The sequence below is a fragment of the Sinohyriopsis cumingii genome, chromosome 7 (assembly GCF_028554795.1).
Source record: "Sinohyriopsis cumingii isolate HCF-2022 chromosome 7, ASM2855479v2, whole genome shotgun sequence".
Lineage (NCBI taxonomy): Eukaryota > Metazoa > Mollusca > Bivalvia > Unionida > Unionidae > Sinohyriopsis > Sinohyriopsis cumingii.
Window position 1 is genome coordinate 54,765,848 of NC_142967.1, and position 18,039 is coordinate 54,783,886.

The window sequence follows — 18,039 nt, forward strand, 5'->3', positions numbered from 1 at the left end:
CCAATCATTTTACTCTAAGAATAAGATAGGAACAATGTCGGGAACTATGTTAGCTTTAGGTGTTTACAACTGAAAAGTCAAGGTAAAACTGTGTTCTGAAAAATATAAAGTTCCTTGTAAACAAAACTACATTACTTTGACATATAATGAAATTAAAAATATTAAAACTTACAAACAATTAAATTAAATCAAATACAAATTCAATCAAATATATTAATACTAAGCATTTCGTCAATGCAGTTTGGCATGAGTGGTTCTGATGGACATCTGATTGTGATTTATGGAGTAGTACATATTTGTTAAGATATCTGAAAAGTCTTGGCTAACATGTTTTTGAATAATGTTTGTAAGACAGTGTATCGACTCAACGATCTTAAAATAAGTGACAAGAAACAGCGACAACCAACAAATTTTGTATAATTGAAAATCTAATTTACTTTTTTAAAAAGCAAAGTGAAAAAATTGAAAACAATTTACAGTATGGTGACTGAATTCCTAATGTCTTACATGTTTTATCACTTCCGGAACATTTCCGGTAATACGAATGAGAACCAAAGGTATTCCAAATGATAATCTGTTTTTTAATGATGTATCAGTAATACAACATGATCATTATGTTATAATCCCTAAATGTAATCCCGTGACAGCTATAAATGCAAATATATGATTGATACTATAAGCAATAGAGGTGAACACAAGGACAGATATAACAAACATTTGTCTATAGAAGGGTCGTTCTTTTCATTTCCCCATTGAAATACGAATACCTTTGCTAATTTCAATGATATTAGAAATTTATAGGAAGTGAAATTACAGTTCATTACTTCGTTTGATGGCTCAGGCATTGAAAAGACTAGCAGTTTCAAAATTTTGTGTGAATCCATCTAGAACCCCTATTTATTAGTGTCTATTTTAGTGATAATATCAGTTGTATGATTTAATGGAAACTTGATTCGATCCATATTGATTCTACAGTGGATATTTCGAAATCAGTCCTTCTAAGTACATTCCAATCAAGAAACGTTTCCAACGAAGACTTGTTTTTCGAGTTAGTACAATTAGGTACATTATAATTAAGAAACGTATCACAGTCCAATTACAGCAGACTTTATTTTGTATTCTAAATCTGAATTAATCGTTTTTCGGTAAGACGTTTCTTACATTGATTTTGATAAGCCCCAACTTTTCTTTTTCCTGCTGAAGGGTATATACGGCATATTTTTCCAATCTGTGTAGAACCGAGGAAAGGTTTATCTTTTATTTGCGAGCTAGAGGAAGATATATTAAAACATTGGTACGTACAATACGAAATAAAACTTTGGACTATTAGACATTCAGAGCTAATATCACCGAGAACATGATACCATTTGTGACTAAGGTATTTGTATTATCATTGCATCCTGACTGATGTACCTGATACCTATAATTCTGGGTAGCTACATCACGTCTGTCATATACGTACTGTAATTTCATCGATGTGTCCCTTTTCTATAGCCTTATATTGCGATTTAGTTTGCCTCAGTGACCATGCCATGTATTGTGTGCTTTGTCACCAGTTACGACCTTGCTTTGCACATCAGTGGTTTTCTGTTGCATAGGTTCGCATTGCTTTGCTCATGGGTGTCGTATCCTTTGGCCCGCAAAATGATTGACATCACAAAGTGTCATGAGAATCAGCAATGGTTGTGTGGCCCTTGGGCCATCGAAAATGCTCTCAAGCGGTTTTCAGGTTGGTTTGAGTTCGAGGCCCCTGGTTAAGCTGGTAAGTGGTTGCACACGTTGGTAAACTTTGGTTTGAGTATAAAACTATGTATGTGTGTGTGTGTGTTTCATCAGTTTGCTTTGCCCGGGGATCTCATTTTTTCTTTCTTTTGGGGTACCAGACAGATGCCACCAATTCCCCACCCCCCCCAACAAAAATGAAAAGGTTTTTTACGTGTTAATGTACCCCCTTAAGGTCTGCTGCGCTTTGCTTTTGTTAGTAAATAAAATTGTGTGCAAAAATTTATTTAGATATTTTTTTCGTTCGTGGAATTTTCCCTAATGTTTGAAACGCCCATTCTGGTTCTACTATATAAGTGGGTGTCCCTCCGGCCAGGGATTTTGTTGTCCACGGCGCAATCCTTTCCCCTGTGTTTTAGAGTGATCTTTGCCAAAAATCTCATATGTCCTGTGTTTGCTATGTATGTTTTTTTTTTTTGCTGTATTGTTTGTATGCTGTAGATGTCCTTGTAAGGACGGCGATATATCAAATCTTTTCCAATTTGTCAGTTCATATTTCGTTATTATCAATTGAAAAAAAGCTCTCGATTTGGTTTTGTTCACTTTTCTTGTTTTAAGAAATTGAGAATAAAATCAATGCATAACTTTTAGTTTTTGTCGTTTAGATGGGAGGTTTTCGCATTTTCTAGAAAAATGTATACAAAGAAAATGAACAAATTGTGTGTATTTCTGTTTTGTATGCTGTTTTGATTTCTCAATCCTTTATCGAGGGTTCTTACTACCCTGATACAGAACGCAGCATCACTTTATATTTTTCTGCCCTGTACATCAGCATAGTTGGACACCTTAGCAGCAGGCAGGGTTAACCCACCTAAAGAAATCCGAGTAAAGAAGAATATACGGCTTACCTTAAAGGAGGAAAGTTCCATTTTGAAAAATGAAGCTTTCAAAAAGGAAGGCTCAATTGAAGGGTCCGGGCAAAAAAGTATATACGGCCTACTCAACGGAGGAGAAGTCGCACCCTCGTCGCTGCAATCCAAAAATTGTATTAAGGCTTACACGATATCTTGTTCTAGGGTAATGTAAGTTTATTGTTATAAATCCATGCGGGGTTAACTGAGCCTGACTAAATAAATTTCAAAACTTAATTATGTCTATATCTCCGTTGAACCAAGTCTGATGAATATTTCGCAGAGTATGTGTATCAACTCCGTTAAATTCAATTAAAATATTACATTTATCCCTAATCACTTTGGGTATTTGTGTACTCCGCTGAGTAACATAAATCACGTCTGTGTTTTTATGTCTTCCTAGAGAGAATATTCTAGCTGGATTTGATTGCCTGTCCATCATCACGTCATCGTATACAACTAAATTATTAATAAATCAATCAAGGTCGTCTACGGATGGTACTTCATCAATATCGGTGATAAAATGAATAATGTCATCACCGCTCTCGTCCAACAATCTTGCGTTTTCATTAAAGTCTTTCGGAACTTCGTAACATCGTTGATCATCAACTGATGGTGCAACTAAGTTCAACTTATCCCATTTCAACCATCTCATTATCAAATTAAGTAACATTTGTGTTTTACCGCTTCCAGATGGACCTATGATATTCATTCGTACATAATTTAGTAACTCTGCATGATGCTTGACCGGCTCTTGTTTTCTTGTTAGTGAAAAATCAATTACATCAATTATGTAGAAATATAATAAATTATATGGATTTATATTGCTTAAAATATAGAACGCGTACCCCCACAAGTGGACTAAGAACTATTACAACAAAAAATAACAAATCAGCATTTACAGGTAAGTGTCAACGATGTGGTACAAATAAATGTATATTTATTCCCGCTGACAAACCAACGGGCAAGACTTTTAAAAAAGGAGGTGATATTGCCGCGCAGTTAACAAAGTTACCAGGAACACCATGGGGAAAATACCCAGGAGAAAAATAGCTTCCAGGATATAATTAATGTGGTCCTGGTACGCGACTTGATATCCGACTTGATAACCAAGATCAACCAAGGCCTGGTGAGTATCCAATAAATGAAATTGATAATGTAGCTTATAAAAGTAAAAACCTACAAGATAGACATATTGCAAACGTAACATTAAATCATGCGTTAAATTCCAAAAAAAATAAATTTTTCAAAGAATCATTAGCGAACTGGTTGGAGAGATCTGCGATGAAGGGTAAACTAATATTAGGATCAGGGAATTAATCAACTGATTATTATTATAATAGAATCGATTTATTATAGCCCAAGAGGATATTGGAAAGGTAGAGCAGCGATTAGTAAGCTCGCTGAAGCAGCAAATGTTACACGTGTTCCTGCTGAAAAATAGTTAGCACGACAGACAATATGACAAATTTAACTACCACCACCTAACAAAATTACGCTTGCACATTTTGATGTTTGCGTGCCAAATGAAGTTCATCAGGCTGATATTTTATGTTTACCACACGATACTATCAAAATACGTAGACGTCAATTAACATGCAAATATGTGTTAACTGTCGTTGATATTGCAAGTAGATATAAAGAAGAAGAGCCACTATCAACTAAAACAGCAACTGAAGTTGAATCTGCTTTTGAGCGAATTTATGAACGAGGATCTGGACCACAAGGTGGTCTACGATAGCCACAGCTGCTACAAGTTGATCCTGGTAAAGAATTTCAGGTCGCAGTATCATCGTTGATGAACCAACATAGTGTCAAAATATGACGAGGACAAATTGCATTTCTTCGTGATCAGGCAATTGTTGAAGGATTTAATCGAACGCTTGCTGAGCGGTTATTTGGATATCAGCATGCGAAGGAAATAATTCAAGACAAAAGATCTCGCGAATGGGTTGCAAGATTACCAAATGTGATAGCTGCATTAAATAATGAAATTACTTGAACAACTAACATGAAACCTATTACCGCGATCACAAAAAAATCACATACCTGTACAAGGACATGTTTTTAAAAAAAAAACAGTATTAGGTAATGTGACTGTAAGATATTAATATGAACCGGGTGAACTTGAAGGTGGTAAAAAAAGAACGACTGATCCTATTTGGAGTATTACAACACGTATGATTTCTAGTATGGTTACATCTACGGGTAGGCCTGCAATCTACTGATTAGATTCAACTGCTCCTCAAAGTCGATTTACACGTGAACAATTACAAGTAATTCCTGAAGACATACAATTACCACCGCGTTCATTTATCTAGCACCTCTAAAGCGATTACACTCATGACAGGTCAGCATTACATTTTCGCGTGTATGACCAAGACTATTATATTTTCTATCTGCGGTATTTTGTCTTGGATGTTTAACCGAGTACTGCCACAACATTACTGTATTACAGCTTGCACAATGATTATTCTGCTGTTGCCTCAACGTCATAATAAATTCAACATGTAGATCAAAGTCGTGTTTGTTTTTTTTTTGTCACATTGTTTATAACCAGGTAATTTTTTTCTTACTATATCGCTGTCAATAACATCATTGATGGTTTCTGTAACATCTATTATAATTCTTCGCGGTTGAGATATTTTTCTGACTCGAGACACTGCGAGATAAACAAAGATTGATCATTTGATACGATCATCGACGATACAAACAACTGTATTAGAGATGGTAAACCCTTGAGATGAATGAATTGTCATTGCGTATCCCAGTTTCCATGGAGCCTTATCCACGCTCAGCGCATCCTGAACAACACTAACATCAACTGTGACAACATCATTTAATAAGAGATTCTGTTTTCCGTTGAACCGGGAATTTCAACTTCGATATTCTGTCGTCGTGTATCAGCTGGTCTATAGCACAATGGTATACCTAGATCTGAAAACTTTTTGTTTATGCCACTGAAATAACCGCTGTTGAAGTGTATCACGAACTATCTTTCTACTTGCCACTATTAGATCATTTGGTCTCCATACTTGCAGAAGATCGTTCATAGACATTTCTGAAATTATTTTACGCATTATTTCACACTGAATTTTATTCTATTGTAGTCTGATTAATTTCTTAAATTCCTTTAATTTTGGATCAAGTGATCTATGATCAACAGTTACGTCTTCATAATAATCTACAAAATTCTTTAGCCATTCGTGTGGAGATAACCCAACAAACGGCAGTGGTTGACCATGATCGATAATGGAGAAACACTTTTAATGTATCTTCAGATACAGTGCATACTTCATCCCAAATGATGATCCTTGGAATGTATTTCTCGCCCATTCCGTCAGGAGTCCATGACTCCCCTTTCCATCGGAAGAAACTATGATAAGTACAAGATCGCACTACTAGTTGTTTCATTTCTTTTGCGAGTCTGTGTGTAGGTGTTAAAGCAACCATATCATCTGAATTCTGTCGAAATAATTCGATCACTCGAGCTGTTTTACCAAAAAAACCCGGTCCGTTTAGATAAACCGTCTTGAGCAAGGATACTTGATCATACACAGACGGTGCGTTCGACATTTATCCTGGTAATATTTATATACGACATATATCTTTGATTTTACATTTGGGGATTCAGAATAATTGTGTTACATTTCTGTTTTATTTTCCATTCGCCCCATGATGCATCATAAGCGGTAAATTGAATCAGTAATTCTGAATATTTTCTTTCAATATAAAACGAATCCGTTGCAACTCTGACCGCGTTGTTAGGAAATCCATTTACAATCGATAGCAAAATTATCGAAACATACGCGAGCATGGAAGATCTTAAATGAATAAGCTGAGGCGACTCGCCATCAATATAACCAACAATTGTACCTAATCGTGTTCCGTTCGACAAGTAAGGGTTTTCTCGACTTACACATTAATCTCTCTTCGTTGCATCGGCAATTATAAAATCATATTCAACATCGTCTATGATCAATCGTACATAATATCGCTTATGATCAAATGCTCCGCCTTGAGTAAATTTACCAATTATTCTTCTACCAAGATCTTTTGCGATATTATTTTCGTAATCAGAATAATTTTGTGGTGGGAACCAAACTTCTTTATGATGACGATACGATATAATTGCTTCACTTACCATCAACGATATTCGTATTTTACAATCAAGCATATATCTAAACAGCACTATTGGTGCCCACATTTTTTTGAAAAGTGCCTACCAACCCAAACATAACAGATCGGATGAAGACCTTTAGCAGACTCTAATGACTCACCACGGGCGAATCCAGTTAGATCAAATTCGGATAGACGTCCATTTCTCGATACTCTAGTCATCTCGTGTGTGCGGTGTCCAAATCTTTTAAAATATTCAGAACACTATTCATAACCAAAAAACTTCCCGGATAATACGCGACCATATCAACCGAGATAACGTCGTTGTGGTCATATTCGGTATTCTACAATCCACAGTGTCCGTATTCATAGCAGCTTAGATGCACATCTTCAAGAAATTCAAATCGTGTTGGCTTTCACGAATTTTTCTCTCTTGCAAAGTGAGCAGCAATTGATGGAACGGTGAAAAAACTATTTAATAATTGTTCTGTATTCTGCGATGAAAAATTCTGTGCAAGATTTTTCATTTCTTCGTGGAGAGATTCTTTACGATATATTTCGCCGTTAGGTCGTACAAATTGATCATATTTTCCATTATCGGAACTCTGAAATAGCCATACTGATACAGGATCGTTGTTTCTTATTTTGTGAATATAATCAAACATGTTTCCTCCAGAGACATTCTCTGTGTTGCAAAATCATACGGTTCGATCTCGTGGAAATATTGTCACTGAGCTTGTCCAGGCGTGCGCATTATGATCAACGATCTTTATTGGTGCTGAACCTTTTTAAAATGTTTCGAATCGTGTAAAACCTCTCCTGTAATCGTTGCTACTATTATTGGTAATTTTAGTGTTTTTTCTAACTTAGCGACATCATTTATTGTAGCTCCGCTATCCTTGGCCGATTCAGCTCATTTGTTTATTTGTCCACGTCGTTGATCTGTTAACCCATTTCCACGTATCGCGTTTGTAAAATGTTCGATTACTCGTTCCGCTACACAGTTTACTCTTGACAGTCACAAGGTGCAAGATCATCGACGTTGGGTTTATCATTTAGCGAATAAATTCCATAAATAACCGCTGTTATAGGATGCGCTCATTCGTAATATAGTTTATCAATACCAGTCAACATTCCTGGCCTGGAATTTTTACTTAGCACAGCGGTTTTCCCATTAAGAAGGACAGGGCCAGATGTCACGGAAATTTCGCTCAGCTGATTCCCTCTTATTGTATGCAATACAACAAACTTCATTCTGAAAAAAATCTTTTTGATCGTTGAGATAATCGATAATCGTTTTCGCCCGCTCACCGTTCATTGTAGCATCAATGACTTTATCATCGCGTATGTTTCTGAATGTTGACCATACGTGAGAGGCACCATCGTCGCGAAATTCATTTTTAGCATCTCGAATATTATTAATCAGATTATTTGTCGAATCAGCCAGAGCTCGACTCCGCAAGTCAAGAATTATTTTTTCAAGATCGAATCTGATCTCAGGAAACTTTGTTTTCCAGGGCTCGATTGTAAATAATCTCTCAAACTCTTCCATATTATATTTTAGACAAGTATTTAAATTAAAAATATTGTATATACAATGACTCAAACAAAGAACCAGTGCAAGTGGTTGATGATTGGGTCTTCAACTCCTTGTAACAAATCTTGTGTAAATGAATTCTGCGGACAACATTTGCAAAGCGTAAGAAGAGGGAGTCTTGGTCCAAAACCCTGTTTACGGTGTGATGTTGGGGTTAGAAGGAAAACGCAGTTGTGTGTACGTTGTGGTGGTAAAAAATATCGAGAATTAAAACGATATTATGATTTTCAAAAATAACGCTGATGTTGTCAAGGACGTTAATAAAAGATGTACACGATAAGGTTATAAGAAACCCTGAAGACAATATAGCAAGGTTCTGTACAATAATAACTTCAACAAATTATTATTTAGACAAATAACATTATATATAAAATGGAGCAAAAAGAATTCATCAATCATGCTATCATTAAGAATTATGAAGTATCTCGTGATGGTGTAGTCAAACTTTGTCAGCTGAAAACACCAGTTGGTGTTGTTGATAATGCTGGTTATTTTAGATTTGCTGTTGGGAAGAAAATGTATCTCTCTTATCAATTTATATACGAATGTTACTTTGATGTGATCAAAGATGGTCTTGTGATCGATCATATTGACGGACAAAAACTCAATAACTCTTTGGATAACTTACAAGCTATCACACAGAGCGAGAATTGCAAGTCCGGTAATACTTGGAGATGTAAAACAGTTGTTAGGAAGCCACTTAAATCCGTAAATATTAAGACCGATGAAGAAATAATATTTCAGTCAATTAACGGGGCTGGCAAGTATTTCCGTATAACTCAAGCGGGGCACTACGTGTAGCAGATAAAATTACCGAATCAGCGTTATCGCAGAAGAATGAACAATGGATTTCATTTTACTATACTCCAATAGTGTTAGATACGGTCACCATCCTTGATATAAAAAATGAAGGGAGATAACTCTGCCGCGGATATGTAAAGCGGTTGATAGAGTTATCGTTGTTCCTGACTCTCAAAGAGATAGATTTCTCAATGGGATTGGTTTGTAAATAAATAATTTTTTTGGTGTTTAATTCTCTCTCCCGGAGTGTTAACTTGACATTCCGAAATTGAGCGCGGAAGTAAATTACTGTGGTCTTAAGAAAATGGCTTATTGCATCAATCAGCCCGTGTTACAACAACGGCATTATACTTCAAGGAAGTACACACCATAGTATCTTCATCAAGTGCTGACAGTTGTCTCCATTGCTTTATAACATTATTTCCCCCTTGATTTTATCAATGATTGTCAGTGAAGATACGTGTAATCGTTTATTTAAGATAAATGGACATTTTTAAAGAAACAATATTCTCTTTTTACTGAATCCGTCCGGTTTCCTGGTTCATAAAAGTACAAACAGCAAATAAGCCACGCCCTTCGTGTAAGCTTTTCTCGAAGTTCCAAAGTTATGGTTACCTTATATACTATACGACCTGTTCTATCACTGCGGATCCTCCCTATATGCTCGATCTTTAATAGACAAACACACCCTCCCAATATGTCAGCACGTGGTGGGTGCTCCTTTTACACTCTCCCGGGGTTGATTATGGGTCAGGGTAGGCAAACACCTGTTGAACGTAGAGAATGGCTCTCGTGTATGTAGTGCTGTCCTCTCAGAGATATAAGGAATTACGATTGTATATACTGCAAATACTACATGTACTGTGCCGTCCTTAGAATTAAGACTGTATATACTGTCAATATGCTACTATATGTACAGTGCCGTCCTTAGAATTAAGTTAGATAAGATGTATGTATTGGGCCGTCATCTACTAAACACACCCTGCTAGACTGTTGTTTGACAATCTAGGATCTCACAGAGGGATTGTGTATCGTACCCGTTGAGCCTGCTAGACTGTCATATGACAATCTAGGACCTCACATCTGTTAATGCAAAACACCCTCCTGGACTTTTTAGAATGTCATATGGCAATATAAGTGTTTACATGAGTACAAATTTGTAAAGCGAATTCAAAGAGCCGTGTTTCAATCGTTGGCTACAGTAAAAGAAACTGAAGTGGAGGAATTCCTCTCTCTCTCTCTCTCTCTCGCAATAGAAACAAAATTAGATTAGAACTGTCTCTTGAATACGAAGCAAAATAGACAATCAACACTCGAATAACACTTGACAAACATGCACCAGCTACCAAGTGCAGAGTATCAATTTAAAAGTGTTCTCCATGGTATAGCAGTGTTAGGGACTAGCTTCGCACTGATAAAAGAGACCGCCGTAAAGCTGAGAGGTTTTGGCTTTCCACCAGTCTCACTATTCATAAGCAAATCTATGAAGCCGCTAAGAAGAATGTCACAAATATAGAGCTCTTCGAGACACAAACAAGCTGATCTCAAGGAACAAATCTACACCACTTCCAACTACCTTCTCTCTAGTCGACCTGCCGGACATGTTTGCAAATTTCTTCCGTGACAAAGTACAAACCATTAGAAATAAGTTTGACACCACAATTTCAACTGACTCGTCGTCACCATACAGCTGGGATACAGAATTTGAGCGGCTACCATTAACAACATTTGAACCTGTCTCTATGGATTTAGTACGTACAATCCTGACGAAGAGTGCACCAAAGTCATGTGAATTTGATCCAATTCGAACATCACTGCTGCTTGAGTGCTTAGATCCAGTATTAGCTTCACTAACTGATGTTATTAAGACCTCTCTCTCATCCGGGGAATTCCCACATTTTTCAAAACTGCCATTGTAAAGCCTCTGCTGAAGAAACCAACACTAGACCATAACGATTTAAAGAACTACCGCCCAGTTTCTAATCTATCATTCATAACAAAAATCTTAGAAAAGGTCGTTCTATTCCAGCTTGTATCGCATCTGAATTCAGACAATTTAGCAATGTACAATCTGCATATCGCCCTTGCCACAGTAATGAAACTACTCTTCTAAAAGTAGTTAATGATATTCTCTCTGCTTTGGATAGCGGAAAGATTACAGTCCTCACCCTCCTTGATTTGTCTGCAGCATTTGACACAATAGACAATGATATATTACTTCACCGTCTCCAGCATGTATTTGGCATTCATGATACAGCCTTACTGTGGTTCAAGTCCTACTTGGTCAACAGGACACAAATTGTATCTGCAAATGGAATACACTCCAGCCCAGTTGATCTATGTTGTGGAGTTCCACAGGGGTCTGTTCTTGGACCTGTTCTCTTGATTCTGTACACTCAGTCGCTCTCAAGTGTCATAGATCATCATCCAGTGTCTCACCAATTGTACGCTGATGACACCCAAATATACAAATCTAGCCACCCAACTGAAGTTGATGATACCATCTAAGGTGTAGAGAGGTGCATTTCTGATGTGAAATCATTTATGACATGTAACAAGCTGCAGATGAATGATGATAAAACTGAGGCCATTCTGATCACAACACAAAGACTTTCTCATTCACATCCTTTACCACAAACAATAAATATCAGCAACACCAACATTAAATTCACACAATCAGTACGAAACCTAGGTGTTACTCTGGACAGTATTCTCACATTGCACCAACATGTGATAAACATACGCAAGGCTGCATCAGCTCAATTCGCAAATATCTTTCAGTTGATGCCACTAAAACACTTGTGTGTTCATTAGTACTTTCAAGACTGGACTATTGTAACTCAATTCTGTCTGGTTCATCTCAATATCTACTCCAGAAACTTCAAAAAGTTCAAAACACAGCTGCTCGGATCATACTTAGAGTACCACGATCAGAGCACACCTCTCCGCTGCTCTGTACCCTACACTGGCTATCCATTCGATCCAGCATCAAACACAAAATTTGTTCTCTGTGCTACGTTTCACTGTCGGACTCTAGTTCAACATGCCTATCCGACCTCACCCATGTGTTACACACCAGCAAGATACTTACGCTCCTCTTCTGACAATCGTATACTCATTATTCCCACTATGAAAACAAAGTCATATGGACAGCATTCTTTTGCATACCAGGGCCCAGCAACGTGGAATGAATTGTCCACTGAACGTAGACACAAAGACACCGTGATCACATTCAATAGTGCTGCTCTCAAAACTCACTTATTTTGACTGCAAGAACAAACGTAAAGACCTAAGAATATTTCCTACCTTAAATATTCTCAGCATGTTTTTGTGATGTTTTCTAATTTCATGGTATTTGTTTTTGTAATCATATCATTATATGTTTTTTATCTTATAGGTGTTGTCTAATGTTGTAAAGCGCTTAGAGCTTCTAAAAATTAGACGCTATACAAAGTCCTCATTATTATCATTATTATTATTATTATTATTATTATTATTATTATTATTATTATTATTATTATTATAAGACAATTAAGAAAGATTATATCAGAAACTGTCACTGATTATAGTAATGAAAGTGAAAGTTAGGGCCATTTCGTGAAAATGAAAGTGAAAGTATGTCAGAGTTTAGTCGATTTATCAGTAAAAAAAATAATCCCCTGAATCAAGGGGGAGATTATTATGCATTTTTTCTCTTGTTTTCAGGTATGTGTTGTCTTTTGATAAAATTAAGGACTCTACGATTAAAAATCATTAAGACCTCACATATAAATTTAAGTTTAAATTCTCTCCAGGAAGGTCAAATTAGTGGCCGGACTGGTCAGCTAGTCTGAAAGTTACTCTTGATTATCACGGATTATGACATAGTAAGTAAACCGGATTGATCGGCTCTTGCGCAATCAGATTTTCGGTGGTACCTGCGGTGTAAAAGTATAAAAGGCATTTCCCTGATGCGCTTGATTTGATACGTCTATGTTTGTCTGATAGCTGCCATGAATTGCGTCGCATGCAAGATTGACCGCGATCGTTGAGGCTATATTTACAATCTCCGGCGATATATGACGGCCTTCACCGTGTTGATTATTGTTGTATCTGAGAATACTTGTCGGCGGCATTATTTTTCTCCATGACTCTAGTATTTTAGGAAAAAACTCATCAGTGATATCGTTGACGGATTTTCTTAGTTGGATAGTTTCAAATCCTGAAAATATAAAATCTTGTAATTGATCTTCTTTGATCGCATAGTGTTTTATAAACAATTGCATAGGGTTATTGTGCGGGGTTTTCCATGGTAATCAACGAATTCACCGCCAAGGCAATCATATTCCAAATAACAGTATTATGTTCAAAATCTGATATAACCTGATTTTGATGTTGTATCGCTGCAATGATTTCTTCTTTTATGTCATCGTTGTAGTGTTGTGTAGCGCTGGAAAATACATTTTGTAATTGATTTAATGAATGTTTAAACTCAGCGTCGATAGGTTCGGAAAATGATTTGATAAATAGCTCACGGACAATCAGATTTAATTTATCATCATGGGTGTATGAATCACCTATTGTTCGATGTAAAGGTTCAAGGGTTAATTCACCACTGGAATTAGAGTGATAATGGGTTGTTCCTCTCCACGGATATTCTCTTCAATATTTTGGTTCATTTATATATTTCTTTTCTTTAGTAACAAATCACCCCGTGTTGGTTCAGGTATTAGTGTAGCAGTCACCGGTGGTACTGCATCAGGCCATCCTAGAACTGATCTAATCGATGACTGATATATATCAAGGGCGTAATCCGGTGAATTTATCTCTATCGCGGCTGATAGCGTTGGTTCATAAACCGTTATGGCTATCTTGGATTCCCGTCCCGATACCGATTTTATTCTACGCTTGAATTCATCATTGATTTGTTCAATCTGCTAATTGCCGGTCGGTATTCCAACAACTTGCCAATCGTGACTACGATCTGGTTTATTTTATTTGCAAACACTAGCGAATTATTCGATTGTAGACCGCCAAATGATCTTGACCTAATATTGGGCCAACTGTAGTATAGTCGCAACTGCGCAAGAGCTATTACTGGAATCATGGTTGGAAAATTAATGCTGAACTCAGGGTTAGTGGAGTTTACTGATATCATCGTGGTTTCAGCGGACTTGTATTTGCGACTATCTGCTGAGGTAGTTCTGTCATTATTTAAAGTGCCATTTTCTAAATCAATTGCTTCATTGTATGTCTTAAGCATTATGTCAAATTCAGAATCTGATATCGTTTCATCGTTAAGCTTGATGATATCAGCGGCGATAGTTTTGAATGAGCGTGTGTTGCCGTGTGTAATTTTACAGAGCAAACATGCAATTTTATTCTCGTGCACGTGAATATCTTTTTCGCAATAATATTAAAAACCCAAAAGATTGGTTGTCGATGATCAAACGTATATTGTCACAGCTACTGCTGCCGTTAATGGTGTTAGCGCTGATCATACTACGCCGATACCAACAGTGAGCGCGGATACCGATAATACAACAACATCAATGAGAACCGCACGTCTTCGGTATGTTTTTTTACTTTAGTTATATACGCGTCCACGATGGTTTTTAGCGCTGTTTGCCATTCACGTACTTGATCATATCGAAATTTTTGAGCGCTTAACTTTGTAAAGGATATTATTTTATTTTACACAGCAACCAATTGAGGCTTTTCAGCAACAATATCAAGACACCACCAGTAAGAAGCTGCGGTTAATTTCTTATCAGCTGATTCTAGTATAAATGTTTTTTCGTCCCCGCTATTTAACACAATAGACACAACCCCGGAACACTTATCGGTTGAATTCCGCCAGGGATATGTAGTGCATATGCTAAATTTTACAGCGCTGAACACAGATAGTCTGTACACACCAGTGACGTCCGCGATATGTTTGATATTATTATTTTGCTGTGACCATGTTGAGAATCCTGATGATATCGTGTAGACTACTCTTTGATCTGTTTGTGGGGAATTTTAATCAGATCAACTTTTTAAAGATAACAGGAATTCGACATACGACATCTTCTTGTGTTTTCTTAATTGTTTCAATGTTCGTCCTGATATCAGAGAGTTTCACGTCAACAGTGAACGGGGTGCCAAAGAAATCGTCTGCGATTCCATTAAGTTTTCGAAAGTTTCTACGGAGATTTGTAAACGCACTTAAGTGACCATCATACTTGGCCCGCAACGTGGATAATTTACCATCTACGTTGTCCACGTATATTTTTGATGCGCAATCTTCGTCGGATGTTTAATAACTTAGCACGACTATTTCGTTCATGTTGAGTTCACCTGTCATTGTGTCGCTGGTGCTCTTCAAACGATTAGCAACGCTTTTTGCAATTTCATTTTTGATAACCGCGATTGATATACTTGAGTCTCTGATTTTCCGCTGTCAGTAATCACAGGGATGTTATCCCTGATAGCACCAAGAACTATGCGAACTATATCATTCCACTTGACATTACTCGTTTTAAAACGGCATGTTTATCCTGAAAAACAACAACTTCATCTCGGTCAAGTCCAGAGAGGTTCATGATTTAAGCGAGTTCATCCTTTGTCGCGTAATTTGACAAATCTATTTCGGAGATATTGTTTTACTCTTATTAGTATCACCGCGGGATCTTCCGTAAATATCCACCATTATTCATAAACGACGCACTTGTTTAATTGTGCACGACTTTGTGAGGTGGTAACGATGGTGTCTTTGATACAGCGTCGAGTACAGCAACTGCTTCACGGCCGCATATTGGTGGATCTGTTAGTCTTTGTGTTGGTAGCGTTGATTACCAAACCGAGATTTTGTACGGCGTAATATAGTTGATAAATTCCTGCGATGGAGCCAACCCATACGAATCGAAATAAACAATTCCACGGGGATCAATCGCGTATGCTACCTAGTGAGTTCCTGCGCAGGTATTATTATCAAGATTTAAAGTACCCTTCTCGGTGCTGTTTGGTTGTTGCGGTACCTGATCGCACATAAAAACACCTCTAAAGATTTTTATATTTACTTGCTTAGCAGCAAGAGCTGGAGCAAAATTTGACAACCGTGAAATCAACGAAATGTTCCTGGAAGTCTCAGACCCTTTCCCTTTACGGGTGTTGCTGGAAGTCTAGGACCTTTTCCTGATGCTTTTTAATGCCATTACAGCAGCGGTTCCAACAGCACCTAACGCGGCCGCTTTTGCGACGGCTGGGGCTGTAGCAATCAATGCTGGTATTGCTGCGAGAAGTGGAAATATACCACCGATTTTAGCGGCATCGCTGATGGCTCCAGCGGAGAGTACAAGTCGTATTCCAGTTCGGGATTGTTTGGCTTAATCAATATGGTTTCGTTGACGCGATGTCAGAGACAACTTGTTTTCACCGTCTGTGATCTGACTGTGCTTTAGCGTTATTATGGTTCCCGTTTTATTTTTCACTGATGCTGATTGTAGTTTTTTAATCTGACCAGGAGTCAGGCTGACAGTAACATGATGGTATGATGACATTTATGATAATACCCGTATTTTTAAATCACCTTGCGATTACATGTTTGGAAAATAGTACATGTTTGCTACTGGTGCGTCAACGATTCCCATTCGGCCACCAGCACCTTCAAGCAACATTGCTTTGTTGCTGAGTATGACCGCGATTGCTCTGTAATTAACACCACATAACGTCACGTTAGCTCTGAAGTGTATGTCAACGACTTATTGCCTAAATAAATCTAAATGTTCCAATGAACAATAATAGATCGGATACAGTGTTGTAAAATCCAGATGAGATATTTGCAACCCAGTGTTTACAGTTTGATCACGTCCGATACACGACAGCAACCGATGATACACGCGCGCAACCCGATTGTGTTCAAAATGTATTATAATATCCTCAGATGGTTCTTGGTGTCCATTTATTCGTAGAGCAAATTCACTGACTCCAAGGTTATCAAATATCATGTGACTATGTTCCTGAATATTTAACCGATTAACATTTTGAAGCGCAATGAACATATGTCTCGGTGCAGAAACACCCTGCTGAGTTGCTATTTGCCATGTAAATAACCCGGCAACATTGCTCTGAATGCTGTCTGTGGTCATTGTAGACCATGACAATAGAGACTTACCACCTGTGTTCATAAAAGAGAGTAATCGCTGTTCTTCAGCAATCGACGGAGTCATTACTGGCATCCATAGCGAGAGTTTAAACTTGATTTCTTTACCAGCAGCAGCTGCGGCTGATCGCCAAATAGCATCATTATCGTTACCCTTTCTTACAAGCACAACAACTGTGTGTTTCGCTCCAAAGATAACGTTTCTGACATTTCTGCAAAATCCAAAGATATGTGACAGTGGAATCGCGCATGAAAATCTTCTACGGCCATCTTTCAGTATTAATTTACTTGCAGCAAATCCAAAATTGTAATTATTGTTGGCGCTCAGTTACATAAAATAATCAGCGGCTATTCTGTCCGGTTGGGGGTCAGTCGCAGTATTTCGTGGTACGTGTACTTAAAGAAATTGCCTGTAATCAGGATGATTAGCGTTATCTTTGGTAAACATCATTACCGGGCCAATTGATATTTATTAATAGTCGGAGTATCTTGCTAACCCTACTATTGTTGTGGCAACGTCAAGGTCATTTTGAACTGTCTCGATGTTTTTTCCATCAACCATGTATGTGGTGCCGTCAAATAACGCCATAATACAATTATTAACAAAACCAACTATACCCTCAGCCCCGTTTGCGTTATTGAGAGGAACATCTTTACAAGCTCACCTCCTACTGCAATAAATGCTTCAGCAGGTAAGAAATATCTACTTGTATCCTGAACTTGTAATTCGATTCGTCCGCGTTGATATGGTGTTTTCATCTTTGTAA